Here is a 21,302-nt window from a genome sequence, read left to right as displayed (position 1 = left end):
CTCGCAAAGCACGGTCAACTCGGACAGGCTTTCTGAATAAGTTTACAAAACCTAATAGATGCAGCTGCAGTTAAGTAACATACAGTGTGACATTTACAACAAACGGCTGGAGTCACTGTGTTTACAGTGGTGCTTTAGGTGTTGTAATAACTGCTTTTTTCATATTTATATATGATTTTTGTTCATCCACTGTAAAGCTACAGTTTTCACAACTGGCTGCTCAGCCCAGAGGTCACTAAGTGGTTGCTGTGGTATTTTTCATGTAGTGTCTTAATTGGATATGTACTATAAAACAAGTTAATAGCTTCTGACTTGCAGTAATTCCAGTAATAAATAAATAAATACATACATAATCTACAACTTAACTGGCTCTGGAGTGAGTTAGCCATACAGCATAAGTTGCCATGGTGATGTAGTCTGGCAAAAAGTGATCCACCATGGTTTGACAGAAAATCCAGAGTTGGATCGAACTAAGTTTGCAAAGTCAGCTGGCTAAGATATGAAGCCTGTTTCATGATAATATCATCCTGAATTAAACAATCATGATATTATTAAATTTGAGGTTTCTTGGGTAAACAAGACCTCACACCACTCAGCACAGGTTTCCACCCAAACATTTTTATGCATAAAAAAGGCAAAAGAATAAAATTGCCAATATTTGCAGGTGGATAAATGTGTGCCAGTACAACAGAAGTATGATAAATGATGCTGCAAGCAGATAAACACAAAAAAATAATGTAAATGTAAGCATAACAAAATCACATGGCTGGTCAGGTGTTTCCATTTTTGTGGCGTGTATTCTGTCTCTGCAATCTTACAATATGAAATACAATCACAGAATCAAACACAACAGCAAGTGAAGCTGCTGAAAAATGAAAAATATATTTGTAATGGTTAGCCATACAGCATAAGTTTCCATGGTGGTGTAATCTGGCAAAATGTGATCCACCATGGTTTGACAGAAAATCCAGAGTTTGACTGAATAAGTTTCCAAAGTCAGCTGGCTAAGACATAAAGAACGCTTCATGAGACAGACAGCTGGTAGAAATACTGTTATTTTTGTTGTTATTAGTCTGACTACTTACTTTAACAGGGTACAGTGGTGCTTGAAGTTTTTGGATCATTGTCCTCAATAAATAAATGAACAAGTCTAATATTTCGGTCTCATCTGTCTGATTTGGTTCTCTGTATCTACAATTAGGACTTGTGTGAAAATCTGATGAAGTTTTAGGTCAAATTTATGCAGAAATATAGAAAATTCTGAAGGGTTCACGAACTTTCAAGCACCACTGTAGTTGCCATTAGAGCAAAACTTGGCAGCCCATAATAATAATAATAATAATAATAATAATAATTATAATAATAATATATGCAATCATTATATATGTATATGTCACTGTTGTTGGAGAAAAACCTTGTATTTCCAAAAAAAAAAAATTACAGGAGAAGGAAAAAACCTACTTTACTTTACTTTACTTAATGTAAGTCAAAGGAACCAGAATTTTTTCCAAGTCATTTTGGGGCATTTCTTTTAGTCCATTCATCGTGAAATTTACATGCAATGTAAAGAATAACAAGAATTTTCAAATTATATCAAAAACTGAAAACTGTCAAAAATGGAGATACAAGGTTTTCTTCCGACAGCAGCGATAAATATATTAACAACATGTACATTAAGTCAAAATTTCAATGCAAAGGGACGAATAATGGTTCAAAAACTTATAGTAAAATCTTATTCCATTAACTCTTAAAGGTCCAGGGCGCACCGGCAGGCCCAAAGGCCCACACTTCTATAACCCAAGAGTAGCTCAGCCGGTTTGCATTGAAGTCCCTGTAGTTACTGAATAATAAGCCCTGAGTATGTCATAAGCCTGGGCTTTAAGGGGTTAACTTACACCTAAAATGGTGAAGGTTTTTGTTTTCTGTCCTGTAAAGCTACTTAATTAGGAGATATGAGGGTTTGTATGGGCTTTAACAGCACTGTACTCACCAGCAAAGATACCAAAACAGTTCACTGCACAAGTTAAAGACCTGCATCTACAATGGACCATGCAAATAAAGTGTAACCATTAATCTATGTATCTGTATGTAGCATGCTTTGTCATCATGACCCCCCCCCCAGCTCTCCCACCCACCCCCACAAGTCCCATACATGGTGGTCTGAAAGTTTCTTAGGGGAGCCTTTCATACCCAGACAGCTGTCAGGTCAGTAATCACGCAAGTGTGCTCCAGGAAAAAAGAGTTTAAGCACAGTGAATGCAGGTGAATGGAGGGATTGTCAGAAAAAAGGGGGTCGCTCGGATGGGAACTGCACTCTAAAAAGCCGTTTTGCATGATAGTTAAAGGAAACAAGACCCGTTTGCTTTGTCTGTGGGGGGGCGGTGGTGTCCTGCAGGCAGGTGGCCTCCAGTTCAGGGTCCACATCTTCCCTGAACTGCCCAGGTCTGTCAGCATGGCTTCACTCCTCCATCACACATGGGTTTACGACACTTTCTGAATGTCCTGCTGACCCCGAGTGGCCTTTATGTCCTTGTGGACGTGACAGTAGAAGCTCCGCCCCCAGCGTAAAGGCTGTTATAGCCCCTCTGCTGTAACTGTTGTAGTGCTAATGCTCACCAGGCTGATTACTAAGAGAAACGGCTGTTTTTCTTAATGGGAATCTTCCCACAGGCCACCCACCATGGCAGAAACGTGGAAATGATCCCATCCAGACAGCACAAGCACAATCTGAGCAAAAGCAGGGTCAGCAGGAGAAGGTCATCCTGATATTATCATAAAATTAAACAGTCGTGATATTATTAAATTTGAGGTTTCTTGGGTAAATAAGACCACACACCACTCAGCACAGATTTCCGTCCACATATTTTTATGCATGAGAAAAGGCAAAAAATAAAACTGCCAACTTTTGCAGGTGGATAAATGTGTTCCAGTACAGCAGAAGTACGATGAATAATGCTCCAAGCGCACAAACACGAAAAAATGATGTAAATGTAAACCTAACTTTCTGTTTTTGCAATCTTACAATATGAAACACAGTCATAGACTCAAATACAACAGCAAGTGAAGCTGCTCAAAAATGAAAAATATCTTTGTAAACTCCATTTATTTTCTCAGAGGTGCTTTTTAGAGTGTTTTATTCTTTTCTGCAGAGCTGAATCACATTTTTTGTTTTTTCTGGTGGCATTTCAGTTATTCATCTGAATTTAATCCAAATCTGACAAACAATATAATATGTCAATGACAAAATAACTCGGACTAGCTTGAAAAATTTGGATACTCGATTATTTGCTGGTATTCTGGCATTTGGAAGAGGCATTTTTTAAGCCACAAAAACTGTAGAAATAGCAGTTATTTTTAATACGCGGAAATTATTTGAAATAAATAAATTACAGGTGAACTCGTTAAGATAAGATAACGAGCATTTTAGCTTTTTTGTGCTATATAGAATATATAATGTATATACCATTAATGCATCATTGCCGCCTACTGGATACATTTTGAACTGCAATAACAAACATATTTACGGTTTTGTTTAATTAAGAAATGCGAATGTTGATTTTGAGTTCACTGCAAAAAATGTTATCTTGTCAAGTACAGTTATCTTAACTGTAGTCAATAAATCTATATTTTTTTCCTGTTGAGACTGTTGTAAGATTAATTTAAGATTATTTTCCTCATTTCTAGATATTTTTTACTTGTTTCAAGTAATTTTATTAAGTAAAACATCTCACTATGTTGGCAGATAATTTTGCTTGTTTTAAGAAATGATCTGCAGTATAGTGAGATAATTTTACTTCATAAAATGACCTAAAATAAGTAAATAATGTGTAGAAATAAGCTAGATAATCTATAACTAGTGCACAACCATCTCATAATGGGACATATTAGATATATTGACTAGATTTAAGATCATTTTACTTGATAGTATTTTTTGCAGTGTACAAGTAGTCGTAGCCTGGAAAATGCTGTTCAGATCAGCCCTAAAAATATTATATTTTGTTATATTTTGATCATTTTCTTCTGGCTTATCTGAACAGAAATGGAAAAGGTGATAAGGAGGTGAAGTCATGGGTCACCAAAGTGGGTATTTGAGGGTTAAAGTGTTTTCCAAATGCACAAAGACAAAAAAATGATCGCCCACAGAGGCAGTGGAAAAACCATCTCTCTCTGGACCGGCAGTCCTGGATCAAAATGTCGGCCGGGCAGCCGCGTCAGAGACTCCAGGGGTGTGAATGGGCTCAGTGACGCAAACCTACTCTGACAGCTTGCACCAAACAAAGTGGGCCACTAGACAGCGGGGTAAAACACCTCCCATTCTTACCGTCGCTGTGGTAACAAAACCTCGTATCTCTGAACTGGCGACTTTACAGCAGAAGGAAAGAAATGAAACTGCCTCGGCTTTAAGGGATTTCATTCCAAATAATTCTGGAGGTGTTTACAGAATGTGAAGGACACCTGGCATTTTCAAGTGGAACAAAAGAATAAAGAAATGCAGGTTTAGAAATTCCAGTGATGTTATGTTTTGTTTACTCTCTTTCTATACTTCTGCATTTGAAATGCCTCCCTACAGGACAGATGAGATGAGGACACCTTTGACAAAGTTTGCTCTTTGCTTCTTTTCCTCGGCTCCGCCGAGGTTAGGCCTCGGTTCGTTTTGCTCCGTCTGCCGCCCGGCCGCTCGCATTTGAAGCCGGGGTTTGGCCCGCGGGGCTGCGGGGCTGAATCCGCCATTGTGGCGGCCTGATAAAGAGATTAGGGCAGTGTGAAAAGAGGCGGGACAGCATCTCCCTGCATCTGAGATTCAGAGCTGAAAGAGCCATTGTGGAACTGCCTCACATCCTGCCTTCCAGAGTACTTGACAACCAAAACAGCGGACAACAGAATTCCTGTGTCAAACAAAACGTTCCTTGTCTAGCCCGAAAGGTTTATCTGCTTCATTTACAAATGCTTGCCTTTGTGACCCAACCGATTCCCATTAGCCGCGACGAGGAGCAGAACTAAATAAATTATTCACCCCTTCCCCATTTTTTCTTGGATGATTTCGGTGCCAGAAAAGAAAACGGCACAAAAAAAACCTTGAAAGAGATCAAGTCGAATCAATGAAACCTCCCTTTTCCTGGAAATGTCAATACGAAAAAAGGATTCTATAAAAACATGTGCAGGCACTTTTTCCCTCATCGCTTTTGTGGGTCCTTTGGCTTGGCTATGTGGGTAGCATATGTATGTCAAAGATGTGAACCCATTTGCTAGAACACCAGATGTTCCGATGCAATGGAATTCACACACTTTTCCTCCTCCTTGTTGTTTTATTCACTGTCATTGATTTAGTCAGCAATTTCCTCTGAAGGAAATGAGATCTTTTAGATGTGGAAAACATATATAAATAAAGATAATCAATCTTGCGCTATTAGCTATTATAATAGGCATAAAAAAATGAAAGGAAAAAGGCAAAGGAGAATAATTTGCATACCTATTCAAGTTTAATGGACCCTGGCAGGGGAAAGGACCCACGTTCTTCCGGAGTAAACAAACCACTGATTATGAACCCCAGGTCTAATTTTTGAGACAGATTTCCTGCCAGGGGTGAAGCCAGGGCTTTATAGATCACTGAGACAAGCCGGCAAATAGCAAGGATTGAGAGGTTATCGGTGCTGTGTTTGTTAATCAACCTCCTCATAGCGATGTTGCCATCCAAGTCCCTCAGTTATCACACTCGCACAAGGCTAAGCAAGGTACTACCATGCTGACACAAGGCTAAGCTAGGCTAGGCACTTAGCTACAGCAGCCCTTTTTTAAACGACTGATCCACCGAGAGATGGAACCAATTCTCTTATCTCTGAACCACCACAGTCATCTGCCTCATACACCCTCACACTTCGGGAGAGTAGAGGTTAAGCCTTAGTGCCTCCCTGAGCTGGCTAACTGAGTTGTAATTAGCCCTGATTGTTATTCAGTGTTGACAAAAGCCACACTGGTGTTAGATTTAAATCTTTTATTATCACAAAGCAAAGCCGGCCAAAAAAGCCACCATTGTAGCCCTGGTCTTTGGAGGAAGAGTGCCCATCAGATGGTCAGCAGAATGGAACATGGCCTGATTCTTCACACTCCATTGTGTCAGCTCAGGGATTAGTGGGATGAATATATTACCAAGGCCGTTGACACTGGGCAGGAATCCTCAGTTCTAGCTATCTAGCTAGCTTTCCTTGGCTAAAGTGGACTGCAGTAGTGGCCTTCCACCATCTGTCCTGACTGTTGGCTGTTGAGGTATATGACACCACCACCCTTAGAGCTTTTCTTCTCATCTCTCTCATAAAATGCATCGAGTCAGTTGCTTACCCTGCGCCGTGGATGCCTCAAACGCACTTTGAGTTTTAGCCTCTTTTCTTCTTCTCTCTTTTGAGAAGGGAGCGGTGAGATGACTGACAGGAGGGACAGGGTTGATGAGGGTTTAATAGAACATGAAGGGAGTCACTCTAGCTGAAGAAAAGGCTGGCGGTACGCGGTGAATTTTGACCGAAGCTAGCCGACACGGTGCTGAGGAGGGAGCGGGCGAAGATGAAGGAGAATAAAGAGGAACCCGACTGAGCTTTAAGGAGAAAGTTCAGCTTCCCTTTCTCGCGGCCTGTCTGACATTTAGAGCGCCTGTTTGTAGGAGGGAATTTGGACGAATATCTTGACCTTCCCTTCATTACATGCCCAGCAGACCCTCCGCCACATAAAATATTGAGAACATGTGAGGCTCGGGCTCTGTGAGAAAACACAATGGAGGAGAGAGACAGCCGGTGATGGGAGATCCATTGACCTGCGAAAGCTGCTATGCACTTTGTTCTGGCTGTCTCAAGTTACCTGGACGCCTCTTTTTCCTTTTTTTCTCGGGTTTCTCCTCACTATTTTGACTATTTTGATCGAAATCTCCAACATATTCAGCGAAAATGGAACGTGCTTGACTGTTGCGCCAAAATTAGGAAGCGTTCTCCTCACTACTTTGGCTCTCCGAGCAAATATTCCTGATTGAAACCTCAATTCCGATGGAATATCCTTTGCCGAGACTTGACTGGTGCAGCAAAACTAGAACTCCAAGCAGTAACATCCATGTAAGACGAACAGTGAGCATCTGGTGCTGTTGTCATCCTTCAGATGCTCCTTTTTTCGCTCGTTTGAGCAATTTCACAGGTTGCTGAGGCAACATATAAATATTTGAAGGTAGAATAATGTCGCGATTAGCAGTCTCCCGATAACTACACGCAAATACGTGTCACCTGAAATTAAACCAAGCAGGTTTTGATTCTTGGCATTCTTCTCCTTCCCCCAACTCTTTCAATATTCTCCAAGACTTAATTATCCCACAGACTGAAGAGTACACATCCCAGCGAAAAAAAAATCATATAATTGCTCTGAACCTTACTCCACCACTTGCACAGTGAAAGGATGAAAGGGAAAGAGTTGGAATAAGCAGTAGCTGATTAAGCAAATGTGCTATTACCATATGCCACCAGATAATGAACAAACCTAGCACACTTAACACTCTGATTGCTGGCTGTGGGTGATTTGTAAATTAAAAGATATTAGTTCACTTTCAGCAGTGGTAAAAAGGCCCCAGTCACAAACATTTGTGCCTTTTGCGCTCCCACCAGCTGCTTTCGGAGGTGCACAAGCGCTCTTATTGTTTTATTAGTCCCAAACAGAAGAGCGGTTGTGGTCTGTTGCTAGGGTGGAACTGGAGAAGCTAACAATTAGCTTTATTGCAGATTAACAGAAGGAGCGATGGAGCATGTCATTAGGGATCAATGTATACACCCACCCCTCGCCCACTCCAAAAGAAAAAAAGAGCTGCTCTAATCTAAAGCCCAGCTCCGCCATCCTCACAGCTAACGCTAAACCTTCAATTAACTAATGCCTTTACATGTAAGCAATCTGGAACCATTCATACAACAAGTAGCTTCACAAAAGGGAAAGAAAAACACTTCGGTCTGAAGCAGCATGCGAAATAAAAGGTGGACCATGTTTGGCTCCTTCACTGTTGCAAATAAAGGTTCTGTGCAGGTACGTTTTTCATTCATCAAGGTACAAACAATGGAGATGTTCTCTCAGTTACTCAGCGTATACAAAAGCTACTCTGGTGTTGGATTTAAATCTTTTATTATCACAAAGCAAAGCCGGCCAAAAAAAGCCACCATTGTAGCCCTGGTCTTTAGAGGAAGAGTGCCCATCAGATGGTCAGCAGAATGGAACATGGCCTGAACAAATGATGTTAATGTTTCCTCAGAGGTGCAACAGTGGTTTTAAGGTCTGATTGTGAACCTTAAATAAGTTTTTCCAGGTGAAAAGTTCATATTTGTACCGTTTCATAACCGAATGTTTTAAACAGAACAGTAAAATAAAAGCCTGGAGACGAGACGGGGTGTGTGGAGTCAGTACAGCTTAGAACATATCATTTCAGTGGATTATGGTTCAGTTATGTTCCCTGACTAAAGGTACTGAGATGGACCCTTGAGGGTCCCACCCCAGTGACAGGAGGGGGACTGACCCAAGGACAGTTTAGGGCCTTTATTTCTGAGAGTGTGGTCTAAAAATGGACTTTGTTTTGATGTGACAGTGATGATACAGGAGATAATAAAACCACGATGAAGGAAAAACGCCAGTGATGGCAGATCTATCAGATCTATTGACCTGCAAAAACTGCTATGCACTTTTTTTTGGTTTCTCAAGTTACCCAAATTCATCTTTTGTGAATTTCTCCTCACTGCTTTGACTGTCCATGCAAATCTGATAGAAAACTTTAATTCATTCTGATGGAACACACTATGCAGAAATTTGATCAAAATTAAAAGGCAACCCCATTTTGGAGAGTTTCCTAACTATTTTGACTGTCCATGCAAATAATCTTGACTGAAATCTCAAATTTCTCCAGTTACAAAAGAATTTTGTACACTCCTTAAAAAGATGGTTCTTTAAGGGTTCTTCAGGAAAGACAACGGTAAAGTGTTCTTTGAATCATGAAATGGTTCTTGGACAATGTGTACTGTGTTGTATGTGAATACAACTTAAGAAATATAATTTCAATGGATTATGGTTCAGTTATGTTCCCTGACTAAAGGTACTGAGATGTACCCTTGAGGGTCCCACCCATTGACAAGAGGGGCACTGCCCCAGTGATAGTTTAGTACCTTTATTTCTGAGAGTGTAGAAGAACATTTCAGTTGATGGTTGCTTAAATAATCATGAGATAAAGTAGATTTGTCTCCTGCACTGCAAAACATGACATCTTGTCAAGTCAAATGATCTTACATCTAGTCTATCTATCTAATATTACCCATTCTGAGATGGTTGCACACTTATTTTTCCCTATATCTAGACATTATTTGATTATTTTAAGTAATTTTACCAAATTATACTGGCAGATAATTTTGTTGTTTTCAAACAAAATTATCTGCCAATATAGTGGGATAATTTTACTTATGAAAATTACTTAATACAAGTAAAAATATTTAGAAATAAGAAAAATAATCTTAAAAGTAAGATCACAACAGGAGAAATATTAGATTTATTTACTATATTTAAGATAATGTTACTTAACAAGATATCATTTTTTGCAGTGTGTAGATCTACAGATGCTCAAACTATCTGAGGAACCTCAAAACACTGTTTATCAACAGGGTTACTTTTAGATTTGGGCTTTAGAGTTGATGTTAAGGTTAGAGTTCAGGTTTAGGGGAAAGTTAAATTTAATGTAATCTATATATATATATTATAAAGTGCTCCCAAACAAAAGATACCCTTCATGCTTTTTTGCAGGAAACCATGGTAATATCGCTCGGTGTCCTGTGTTCAAGAACTAACCTGTGACATACATTTTTATGAGTTAAAGGTCAGAAGCTATGGCGCGCTGCCTGCTCCTACAGAAACCTTTCTTATCCAACCTCCTACAGTACATCATTAAGTGAGCAGTTGCCCGGTAGATTTAGCCTCGCCGGACTCCAAGCAAAGAAAAGCCAGCCAAAAAGATGCCATTATACAAGCCTGAGTGAAAAATGGCACTCTTAACTCTATATAACCACGGTTGTTTTTTTTCCAATTACATATTTGGTGTCTATTACATGTTTATTTTAATATAATTACATAATTATTACACATTTAATTACATAAGGGCTTACATTTTCATCTAATTTTCCTTCTGTGAGTTTGAGGTGTTTAGACAAAAACGTTTCAATAATGAAAAAGTGAATTTTCTCCTCAAAACCATAAAATTAATCAAATCCAAATCATAAAATATCTCTTACTTACAAATTGAAACGTGGTATAGATTGAAAGTTTGAAATCCACACTTTCCACACAATTTCTCTGTTTATTTCAATGAGCTATAAATCAGAAATCATTCAAGAAAACGTAAGAAAATTCATAAATTTCAGACCCCAGCGCTCTGCGTAAATGAACACCTTCCATAGCTCAGCACTGTTACTGTTCGGGCTCTATAGCTGCCTCCCAGGCGGCTTGTGCTTTCTTTCTAAAGGTCAATTGGGCCACAGCTCGCTAAGATTGAGTATTTTTAGATCATTTGATAAGAGCGAGACTGTATTTTAATGACCACATATGGGAGATAAATTATCATTGAGCTTCTTAAATAAGCCAGGCACTTGAATATGAGAAATAGAGGATTTAGATAAAGGACAGAATGGATGCTGCCAGCGGAGAGTCTGCAGGTACATGCAGGTCAGCAGGAATACAGCTAGAAAACAATCTGTGCATCTGCAAAATGGTAACTTTAAAGGAGAAATTATACAGGAGAAGTGTTCCCAGCTTTTATGGTACATTATGATAACCAGATTTTAGGCCATTTTGGACCATTTCCATCAGCATTATATGGGAAATGTACAACTGCACTGTTAGTAATAAAGGTTCTGTTCAGGTACATTTTTCATTCATCAAGGTACAAACAATGTAAATGTTCCCTTAAAGGTACAACAGTGGTTTTAAGGTCTGATTGTGAACCTTAAATAAGTTTTTCCAGGTGAAAAGTTCGTATTTGTACCTTTTCATAACCGAATGTTTTAAACAGAACAGTAAAAGCCTGGAGACGAGACGGGGTGTGTGGAGTCAGTACAGCTTAGAACATATCATTTCAGTGGATTATGGTTCAGTTATGTCCCCTGATTAAAGGTACTGAGATGGACCCTTGAGGGTCCCACCCCAGTGACAGGAGGGGCACTGCCCCAGTGACAGTTCAGCACCTTTATTTCTGAGAGTGTGGTCTAAAAATGGACTTTGTTTTGATGTGACAGTGATGATACAGGAGATAATAAACCATGATGAAGGAAAAACACCAGTGATGGCAGATCTATCAGATCTATTGACCTGCAAAAACGGCTCTGCACTTTATTTTGATTTCTCAAGTTACCCAGATTCATCTTTTGTGAATTTCTCCTCACTGTTTTGACTCTCCATGCAAATAATCTGATTCAAATCTATAAATGAATTCTGATGCAATGCACAGTATACAGAAATTTGACTGTTGCACCAAAATTAGACCCATTTTTGGAGGGTTCCTCACTATTTTGACTGTCCATGAAAATAATCCTGACTGAAATCTCAAACTTCTCTAATTACAATGGAATATAAGATGGTTTTCCATGGGCTCTTTAGAGAACACAGTGGGTCTACATAGAAACATGAACACTCCAAGAACCATTTGCATGCTTAAAGGGTTCTTTGCATCATGAAAATGTTCCTCAGACAAATGAATGTGTTGTGTATTTTGGAGAAAGGTTCTTTATAGCACCAAAACTGTTATTGATACAATGTCAAGCTTATAACAACAGGAGAACCCTTTTGGTGCTATATAGAACCCTTTTCAAAAAAGCTCAAGATAGAATCATCTACAGCACGTTCTCCATCAATCTGAAGAACGATTTTATGCAAAGAACCTTTTAATCATGCAAAGGCATGAGTGTTCATGGTTTTATGTAGATCCATTGTCATTACTACAGAACCCTTGAAGAACCATCTTTTTGAATAGTGTAGATGTCAATATGATAATATGGGAGATAATAAACAATATGACGAACATTTTGAGGTTCTGTATTTCAGTATACAATATACTGCAGTGAAACCTCATATAGATGTACCAGTTCTTTCTTTGAGAAAAGAAAAGGATGAAAAATACATTCAGTACGTCTTTTATATCAATATTAACGTACCTCTATTTTTCCATTCTCTGCTGTATAAAGGAAAACAAATCATATAGAGGAGATGAAGCTTTAGAGCATCAATGCACATAAGAGTTTATGACTAATTAAAGCCTGAGCTCTGGATAATAGTCCTATATGTGAAAATAAACAAGTACTGGTGCTTTTAAGGTCTTGCAACAGTGAATTTAAGTCATGATCAACATTTCATATTTGATTAAATGTTCCTCATGTTCAACATTTGGAACAATGTATGAAAATGAACCTTTGTTAATGTCTACGCAAGTAAAAAATCTTAAATCTAGTCAATTTAGCCAATATTAATCATTATGAGACTTTTTTAAGAATATTATACAATTATTTAACCTGCATCTATACATTTATAAGTCATTTTATCCAGCCAAAGTGTCTTTTTCTATTGGCAGATCATTTATTTGCTATTTATTGCTTTGATAAATAACAATGCAGATTATTTTGTTTATTTCAAGAAATACTATTTGAAATTAACATTCTCTGGTAATGAAATTAGACACTTTTACTATAGAAAACACAGCTTTAAACAAGCAAAATTCTAGAAATAAGGTAAACAATCTTATAATATTCTTCCAACAATCTCATAATGTGAAAAATTAGACATTTTGACTGGATTTAGGATGTTTTCACTTGATTAGACATCACTTTTTTGCAGTTTAGCAGCTATAATTAAGTGATTAAGTTGGATTTTTTTACAGGCTGGGCATCTACAGACATCCACAAACAGTCCTTGTAGCTGTTTATATTGCTAGTTAGCAGCTAGCATAGAACAGCTAGAGATTAGCAACACGTAAAGCTTTTCTGTCTACACTGACAACAAATTACAGAAGAAAAGAAGCTGCAGAATTCAAGGACAAGCTGTAAACCTCCTCTACTGTGAATCTAATCGCTGAATTTCTTTGAAAGTGCAAGAGGAAGGCCACGCTAAGCCTACCAAAGCATTCATAGCTTTCTCTAACAGATACTTTCCTATGTTTTCCATAAACTAATACAGAATAAAAGAGTCGTGGAGACCCGAGCCGGGTGGCGCAGTTTCAGGTGGAGCTTAAAGGAAAGCAATACGATAATGCACATTTTGATCAAAGAGCGGGTTTGACACGAGGAGGGCGAGGAAAAAAAAAGCTGCTTTAACAAAATACACTTCAACGCTGACCTATTCACGAGTCCTGGAGGTTAAAAAGCTAAATTAGTTCTGAGGCCTGTTAGACTCAGTATATCATCCTGTCTACAGCCCTGCTTAAATGACTGGAGTCATGATAAAGGAGGCACATGCCCTTTCAGCTGCTGTAAGAAACCTCTTAATACATAAACACGAGCCGCACAGATGCTCTCATAATACACAACCCATACATCTCCAGCATATCTCTCAGCACAGAGCGCTAGCTGGAAAACAAAGAAAGATAACTAATGATTTGTTGATGTGGGCAAAAATGCTAAATAAAAACACGCTGTGCTCTGAACGCGACCGTATTAAAGGCAACATCTATTTCAACTTTGCTAATTGCTGCTCTTCAGGGTGAGCAGGATGTGTTCCACGCACCCACGCAGCGATTAGCACAACCGCGGTTAGAGCGGCACGATAAAGACCCCTTTGAATAAATGAAGCTATGACTCTCTACTCTGTGTCAAGTACATCATTAATAATTCTTCTGAGGAAAATTAAAACATGAAATTCCACAATCCATCCTCCTACTCGCGCTCCTTAAACCCGCTGGAGTCACCACGGCGCGCTGCAGGTGGGGCTAAGAGCAAATACAGACGTGGGCTAGGCGTGCTAGCAGCGTTCCTGTTTTGCCGAAGCCGGTGGTCTCTGATTAGCTGTTTATGGTCACGTTTCATCTTCACGGCCCCCTGTAACTTACCAAGAGATGCTCAAACTACCTTTGTTCATTAGCAACAGCATTAGGATTAGGTTTAGATTTAGCTTTTGGGTTGAGCTCAAGGTTAGGATTAGAGTAAATGTAAAGGGTCCTTAATGGCTCTGGTTGTGTGCTTCTACAGTCTTGAAAACAACAGTGCTTTAAGGGCTCTTTAGTAAAGAAAATGGTTCTATATAGAACCATGTACACTCAAAGAACCCTTAACATGATTTAAGGGTTCTTTGCATCATTAAGGGGGTTTTTAGATTGATGGAAAATGTGCCTGAATGTGCTATAGACAAGCTTGACACTGCAACAATACAAGAACCCTTTTAGGTGCTACATAGAACCATTTTCAAAAAAAGGTTCTATATATCTACAGAATATTCTCCATCAGTCTGAAGAACCCTTTCACAATGCAAAGAACCATTTAATTATACAAAGCATTGTTTGAGTGCACATGGTTCTATATGGAACCATTTTCTTCACTAAAGAACCCTTGAAGAACCATCTTTTTAAGAGTGTGACTTTATCTATTGCATATTTTAAGATATAAGGTCAATAATTTCACGGGTTTCAAGAATTTCACTACATAAAATGATTTTAATGTCAAGGCAAAAGTGAAATAATCATGGTAACACTTTACCGTAGGGCGCTGTTCATTAGGCTACGTGACACCTACATGAGGTTGTCATGACAACTGACATATCCCTACATAACTGTTCATAAATGCTTATTACAACAGGCATCATCTGTCATAAAGGCTACTTTAGCTGACTTTGATCAAAATTGGCCAATTTAACCTTTACAGCAAATGACGCGTTTTGGAATAACCGTTTATAAAAACTTATGTAGGGCTATGTAAGTTATCATGACAAGCTTATGTAGGTGTCATGTAGCCTTATGAACAGCACCCTAGAGTAAAGTGGTACCATAATATTCTAGTAGGCTTAAATAGTCTCAGAATGAGAAATACTAGATATATTGACTAGATTAAAGATGATTTCACTCACTCATATATCATTATAACAGTATTTTCAGCATAATTGAATGTAAGTCAAACACAAACTAAGCATCTACAGCAGAGCAGCAAAATTAAATGTCACCATCATTTTTATCAGCAGTATAAAGCAACACTACAGCTGGTTCTTTAAACAAAGCATGAAAAGTCTTTTTAAAGAATATAAAGGTTATATATATATATATATAGGCTCTATACCAGGTAAGGGAAGGTCCTAGTACCATAGGTCCAGGCCAAGAACCATTTAGGAGCCTTTACTTTTGACAGTGCAGTCTAACTGCTTGCTGTTCCATGATGCTCAGCAAAGCTCGGTGTTTGCTAAAGCAGATGGGGTGAGTCAGTGTTATTAATCTGGAGGAGAGAGAGGCCTTTGACAGTCATTAGGAAAACACCTCATCTGTGAAGGAATGAATCATCCCATCAGAAACGTTCACCTAGAAATTTCACAATTTAGGGCTACCAACCATCTATGACCATCTAAGCTCCTCCCACAGATGTGTTCTTTCATAGCTAACAAAAAAAAAATAATAAAAAATAGAGTCGGTTATTCATTCGGCCTAATGAGAAACTGAGACAGACTCAGTTTATATCACAATACCTACATTTAGAGTCGGTTATTCATTCAGCCTAATGAGAAACTGTAGAACAGACTCAGTTTATATCACAATACCTGCATTTAGAGTCGGTTATTCATTCAACCTAATGAGGAACTGTAGAACAGACTCAGTTTATATCACAATACCTGCATTTAGAGTCAGTTATTCATTCGGCCTAATGAGAAACTGAGACAGACTCAGTTTATATCACAATACCTACATTTAGAGTCGGTTATTCATTCGGCCTAATGAGGAACTGTAGAACAGACTCAGTTTATATCACAATACCTACATTTAGAGTCAGTTATTCATTCAACCTAATGAGGAACTGTAGAACAGACTCAGTTTATATCACAATGCCTACATTTAGAGTCGGTTATTCATTCAACCTAATGAGAAACTGTACAGCAGAACTCACAACTGTAGCTAGGATGAATATATTTGTGGGCGGAGCCTGGATGCCGTAATGAGCCAATTATCCAAGACCCTCTGGAACTGAAAAATCAATCCGTGGGATTTTTTTAGTGGTTTTAAATCACATTAACAGCTACACTTTTACTCTTACACATTAGGGATCCTGAGTGGTTCTTAGCTCAAATAAACGGTTCTAGGAAAGGTGTTTTAGTAACATTATGTTCTGTTTATTTTCCTCAGAAGACTGATTCGAGTGCAGTGGCAGTAAACAAACAAATAAATAAATAAATAGATACATTATGCTGTTAAATGAAGCTGGCAAGCCATAGCAAGTTCCACAAAGGGTTTTTTGAATAGCACCACAGAAGAATTACTTTGAGGCTTCTTGTTTGTGAGTGTGAGGAACCTTTTGAAGGTTATTTTTATTATGTTATTACTGATTTTAGGGTTCTTCCTAGAGCCTTTACATTATGTGGAGGTTCCTGAGACTTCAAAGGGGTTCTTCATGCTCACACAACTATTTACAGAAATAGTTCTTCCTAGAACCACCCATTAGAAGGTTTTTTTGAGGAACCAAAACTGGCCCAAAGAACCCTTTTTGGCAACTTTGTTTTTAAGAGTGTAGTGGGAGTTAAGCCCCTAGCCCTCATAAATAAATAAATAAATAATAAATAAAGTCTTAGATAGCTGTTAAATGAGGCTGGCAAGCCTTGGCAAGTTCCACAAAGAGTATTTTTTGAGCGACGCCACAGAAGACTCGCTTCTGAAAACGAGATCTGTGGGCGTGAAGAACCTTTTGAAGGAACCTTCATATCAGGCACTTATTCTGTACCAGCTTATAGGTTCTTCATAGGGTGTTTACAGTTTGTAGAACTTTGAAAGGGTTCTTTACACTCACCCGTCTCGTTCTCAGAAACTGTTATGTAAAGAACAATCCATTGAAAGGTTCTTGAGGTTCTGTTTAATATTCACTGGCCCAAAGAACCCTTCTCTGGCAGTGGGAGTGAAGTCCCAACCCTCATAAATAAATAAATAAATACACATAAATAAACTCTTGGATTGTGTTAAAGCCGACTTCAGACACAACACTGCAAAAAGTGGCCTCGTGTCGAGTGAAATGATCTTAAATCCAGTCGATATTTTTAATATTTCCCATTTTGAGATGGTTGTGCTCTTATTAGATTATCTAGCTTGTTTCTAGACATAAAGCACATTTCTTAACACAAGCAACATTAACCGCCAACACACTGAGATAATTTTACTAAAGAATATTACTGAAAACAAGTAAAAATATCTAGTAATAAGACAAAGCATCTTAAATTAGGCTTACAACAATCTAAACAGGAGAAATATTAGATTTATTGACTATAATTAAGAGAATTTCACTTGACAAGACACCACTTTTTGCAGGGTAAACACCCACAGATTGTCAAAGCATTTGAAAGAACATTACTGCTTCGTCACGGAAGAGACGGCGACGAGACGATCAGGATGGAACCCAGATCACAGACGAAAGCGCGACTTCTTTTTTTCTCAAAAATCGCTGCCACTTTGCCACGAGATAAGCTGACGCTGTCACCTTTTCAGCCTTTTCAGAAGCGAGGCCTGCAGACTGTTAATTAGCGGGAAGAATGATGCTTTGCATGCTGAAAGCGTCAAGGCTTTTCTCTTCTTCACCTGTCAGGTGCGCACATGTTTGTGTGCGCACAAGAAGAGTCTTAAAAGATTCAAATCCGCCTACGACAACAAGTTTGCGCTCAGAAATGATCAGATAGAAAAGAAGGAGCAATAAGAAGAAGAAGAAGAAGAAGGAGAAGAAGAGAAGTTCCTCAAAAAGAGCGAGCAGGCAAAAATAACGAATGAGTTTATTTACTGGGAATGATTGAGCCTCTTCCTCTATCGACCCGCAGTAATGCGGGACGGGGAAAAAAGCGCGCAGGCCGGGGCGTCGCGCCCTTCATTTTTCCTCCCCGCGCAACTCCAAGGTGGTAATGTGACACCAAAGGTAACAGAAGCTACTGACTAGAAAGATGTTAATCCTGACAAAGTGCCACAGCGCAGGCCCCAGTCTGTGTTAGATTGAATTCTGCGTCCCCGGGGGAACGTGGGCTACGCCGGCTCTGGCTCTCCATCTTACTGAATGGCCCTTTCAGGCTGGGCTGAGGCTAAAAAGAACAACAGCACCCTCTATTGAGCGCCTGGAGAACAGCATTTCAATTTGTATTCACTTTTAATCTCTGCTTCTTCTCCACTCTTTTTCTTTCTCCTGGCTCTTTATTATGTAGTTACTACCTAGTTTATCAATGTAGCACCTTCATAAAATGCGTCATTAGTAGAAGCATCATAATGATCATACGCACTTTTGTATTGCCTATAATCAGACGACACTTTTTGTGTTGCTATGCTTCAAAAAGTTTCCTGCTAGGGCTCTGAAATCTGCATTTAAAGCACTTTTTCATTAAGCCCAACTCAAAGCGTATGAGGCCATATCAGCTCTGAAAATGATCCCCTTTTTGCACATTTTAACGATCAAACAAGTGTTGATCAATGCATTTTTTGCTGCATTCAGCACAGTCGGACTCTCAGGGCTCATCTGCTCTTCGTGAAACTCCACCAGGACACTCGCTCTTCGCTCCGTATCTGCTTATGTGTGTGCGCGGATGCAGTCGTCCTGCATTATCGCTTTTGGCCGAAGCCCACCGGCTGCCGTTACGCACGGCTTTGCCCATAATGCTGCCTAGAATTAAGCTAGAATAAACACAGCTTTTAAAAATGGCTATATTTAGCACACTGCCAGCCAAACTCCTAGTTTAAATCACAGAATTGTGCATTTTGGCACACAGTGGTGCCACTTTGATGCCCTATTTAGTGCCACTTTGCAAAGAAGTTACACATCAGGTACCCTCACTTAGCACTACATTAGGAAGTATAGAAGTGGTATATTTGAATGTACTTCTTTCTCAATCCAAAGCATTGCATCACTGCCAGAGTGACGGCTTTGATGAAGAAGAAAAAGGCTCTTTTACATTTATGGGTTTACTATAGGAACCCATTGACTTTGCCACTGACTGAGTGTGTGTGCGGATTACGCCGTGTGTGTGCACGTCTGCTGATCCCTTTTGCTTCTCGCACGCACTCACACTCTCTTTCTTTTCCTTACCTTTTTTCACGCTCAGTCACTCCCGGAGCCCTCGACGTCCCATTAACGTCTCACATACAAACCGCCACCACCACCGCTGCTGCTGCTGCTGCTGCTGCTTCTCTTTAACATTCAACCAACATCCCAGAGGAACCGGCTCCGTCTGCTTTCTTTTTCTTCTGTTTTTTTGAAATATCAATCACTCCAGGCGCTCTCCTCAGACCATCGTGAGCCTCTCCTGTCCGAGTCCACTTAGAATTTTCCTTTATTTTGTCCAGAAAGGTTGTTTTTTGGGGGCACTGTCAGAAGTAGAGAGAGTAAAATTGTAGAGTGTAGTAATGGAGCTGAAGCATTATCCACACTGGAGGAAAAACGGATGGATCCAGAAATGATGGAGGGAAAAAAAGAAGAAGAAGAAGAAGAAGGGTCCTCTCTCCTCCTCTTCCTCAGCGCTTTTCAGCCCAACGCGAGCAGGACACAACACACCACACACACACACACACACTGCTCCCACTGCTGCCACTGCTGCTGCTGCCGCTGCCGGGGGGCTGAGCGAAACCCCCTCCCTCCCTCCCTCCCTCCCTCTCGCTCGCTCGCTCTCTCTCTCTCTTTTTCTCTCCTCCCTCCTCCCCTCGCTCTCTCTCTCGTCCCTCCTTCCTCTCTCTCCCTCGCTCTTTCCACATGGAAACACACACTCATCTGTCGTTCGGTCCCGGCTAAAGCACGAGTTAAACCAGCCTCCCTGCCTTTCTCTTCCAATCACACCAGGTGGATGGAGCCTAAACTACACCCCGACCCACTCAGAACACGAAGACCCCCCCAACACTGAGGGAGCCTCAGCGTCCCTTCATTTAAAAAGAAAAAAGAGGAGGATCTCTGTCGTCTCCGAATACAGCCAGTGATGAGGCTGGTGTTAAAGTATGATTTTAAAATGCATTATTTGTTCATTAACACTGCCTCTCTCTCTCTCTCTCTCTCTCTCTCTCTCTCTCTCTCTCTCTCTCTCTCTCTCTCTCTCTCTCGTCTCTCTATCTCTCTTTCTCTCTCTCTCTTCTCTCTCTCTCCATCTCTCTCTATCACTCATTCTATTTTCACTCCTCCTTTTCTCGCTCCTGTTGTTTCTCCTCTCTCTGTCTCTATTCTCTCTCTTTCTCTCTCATTCTCCCTCTCTCTCTCTCTCTCTCTTTCTATCTCTCAATCACTCATTCTATTTTCACTCCTCCTTTTCTCGCTCCTGTTGTTCCCCCCTCTCTCTCATCTCTCTCTCCCCCTCTATTTATCTATCTCTCCACCTCTATCACTATTGCTCGTTCTATTTTCTTTTTCTTCTCTCGCTCCTGTTGTTTCTCCTCTCTCTCTCTTTCTGTCTTTCTCTCTCTCCCCTCACTCCCATTTTGTTTACTCTCTCGTCTCTTCCCCCTTATTTCCCCCTTCTTTCCATTCTTTTGTGTCTCTCTTTTAGTCTGTTTTTCTCTATTCTCTCCATTCTTCGCCATCCCTCTCTCTCTCTTTCTCTCTCATTCCGTTTACTCTCTATTGTTCCCATTTTCACTCTCCCTCTCTCTCTCTCCTCGCTCCCATTATGTTTACTCTCTCCCTCTACCCCTTTTCCCTTCTTTTTCCTCTCTTTTTTAGTCTCATTCTTCCCCATTCTCTCCATTCTTTCCTTTCTATCTCTCTCTCTGTTTCTTCCCTTCTCTTGCTCTCTCTCTCTTCCACTCTATCACTCATTCTATTTTCACTCTTTCTTCTCTCGCTCCTGTTGTTTCTCCTCTCTCTCTTTTAGTCTCTGTCTTTTCCCCATTTGCTCCATTCTTTCCTCTCCCTCTCTCTCTCTCTCTCTCTCTCTCCCTCTCTCTCTCTCTCTCTCGTCTTTCCCTCTTTCCTACCTTCTCTTTCTCTCTCTGATTCTGTTAACTGTATCTCTCTCTCTCTCTTCTTTTTGTTATTTCCTCTCTCCTTTTCTGTTCACTTTATTTTTTCTACTCTCTCTCTCTCTCTCTCTCTCTCTCTCTCTCTCTCTCTCTCTCTCTCGTATCTGTTTGTTCTTGTGTTCTT

General features: G+C 39.8%; 1 protein-coding gene across 1 annotated transcript in view; it reads right to left on the bottom strand.

Moving 5' to 3' along the window:
• Positions 1-19,801, bottom strand: part of cdh11 (cadherin 11, type 2, OB-cadherin (osteoblast)) — a 127,533-nt gene extending 107,732 nt beyond the window's left edge. Inside the window, exon 1 of the mRNA XM_036584464.1 lies at positions 19,266-19,801. The gene's annotated coding sequence lies outside the window, so the exon portion shown is untranslated. The remainder of the gene's footprint in view (positions 1-19,265) is intronic.
• Positions 19,802-21,302: the final 1,501 nt, after the last annotated feature.

This window comes from Colossoma macropomum, unplaced genomic scaffold (assembly GCF_904425465.1).
Source record: "Colossoma macropomum unplaced genomic scaffold, Colossoma_macropomum, whole genome shotgun sequence".
NCBI lineage: Eukaryota > Metazoa > Chordata > Actinopteri > Characiformes > Serrasalmidae > Colossoma > Colossoma macropomum.
Note: the sequence above shows the minus strand (reverse complement) of the source record. Positions and strands in the feature narration are given on the sequence as shown.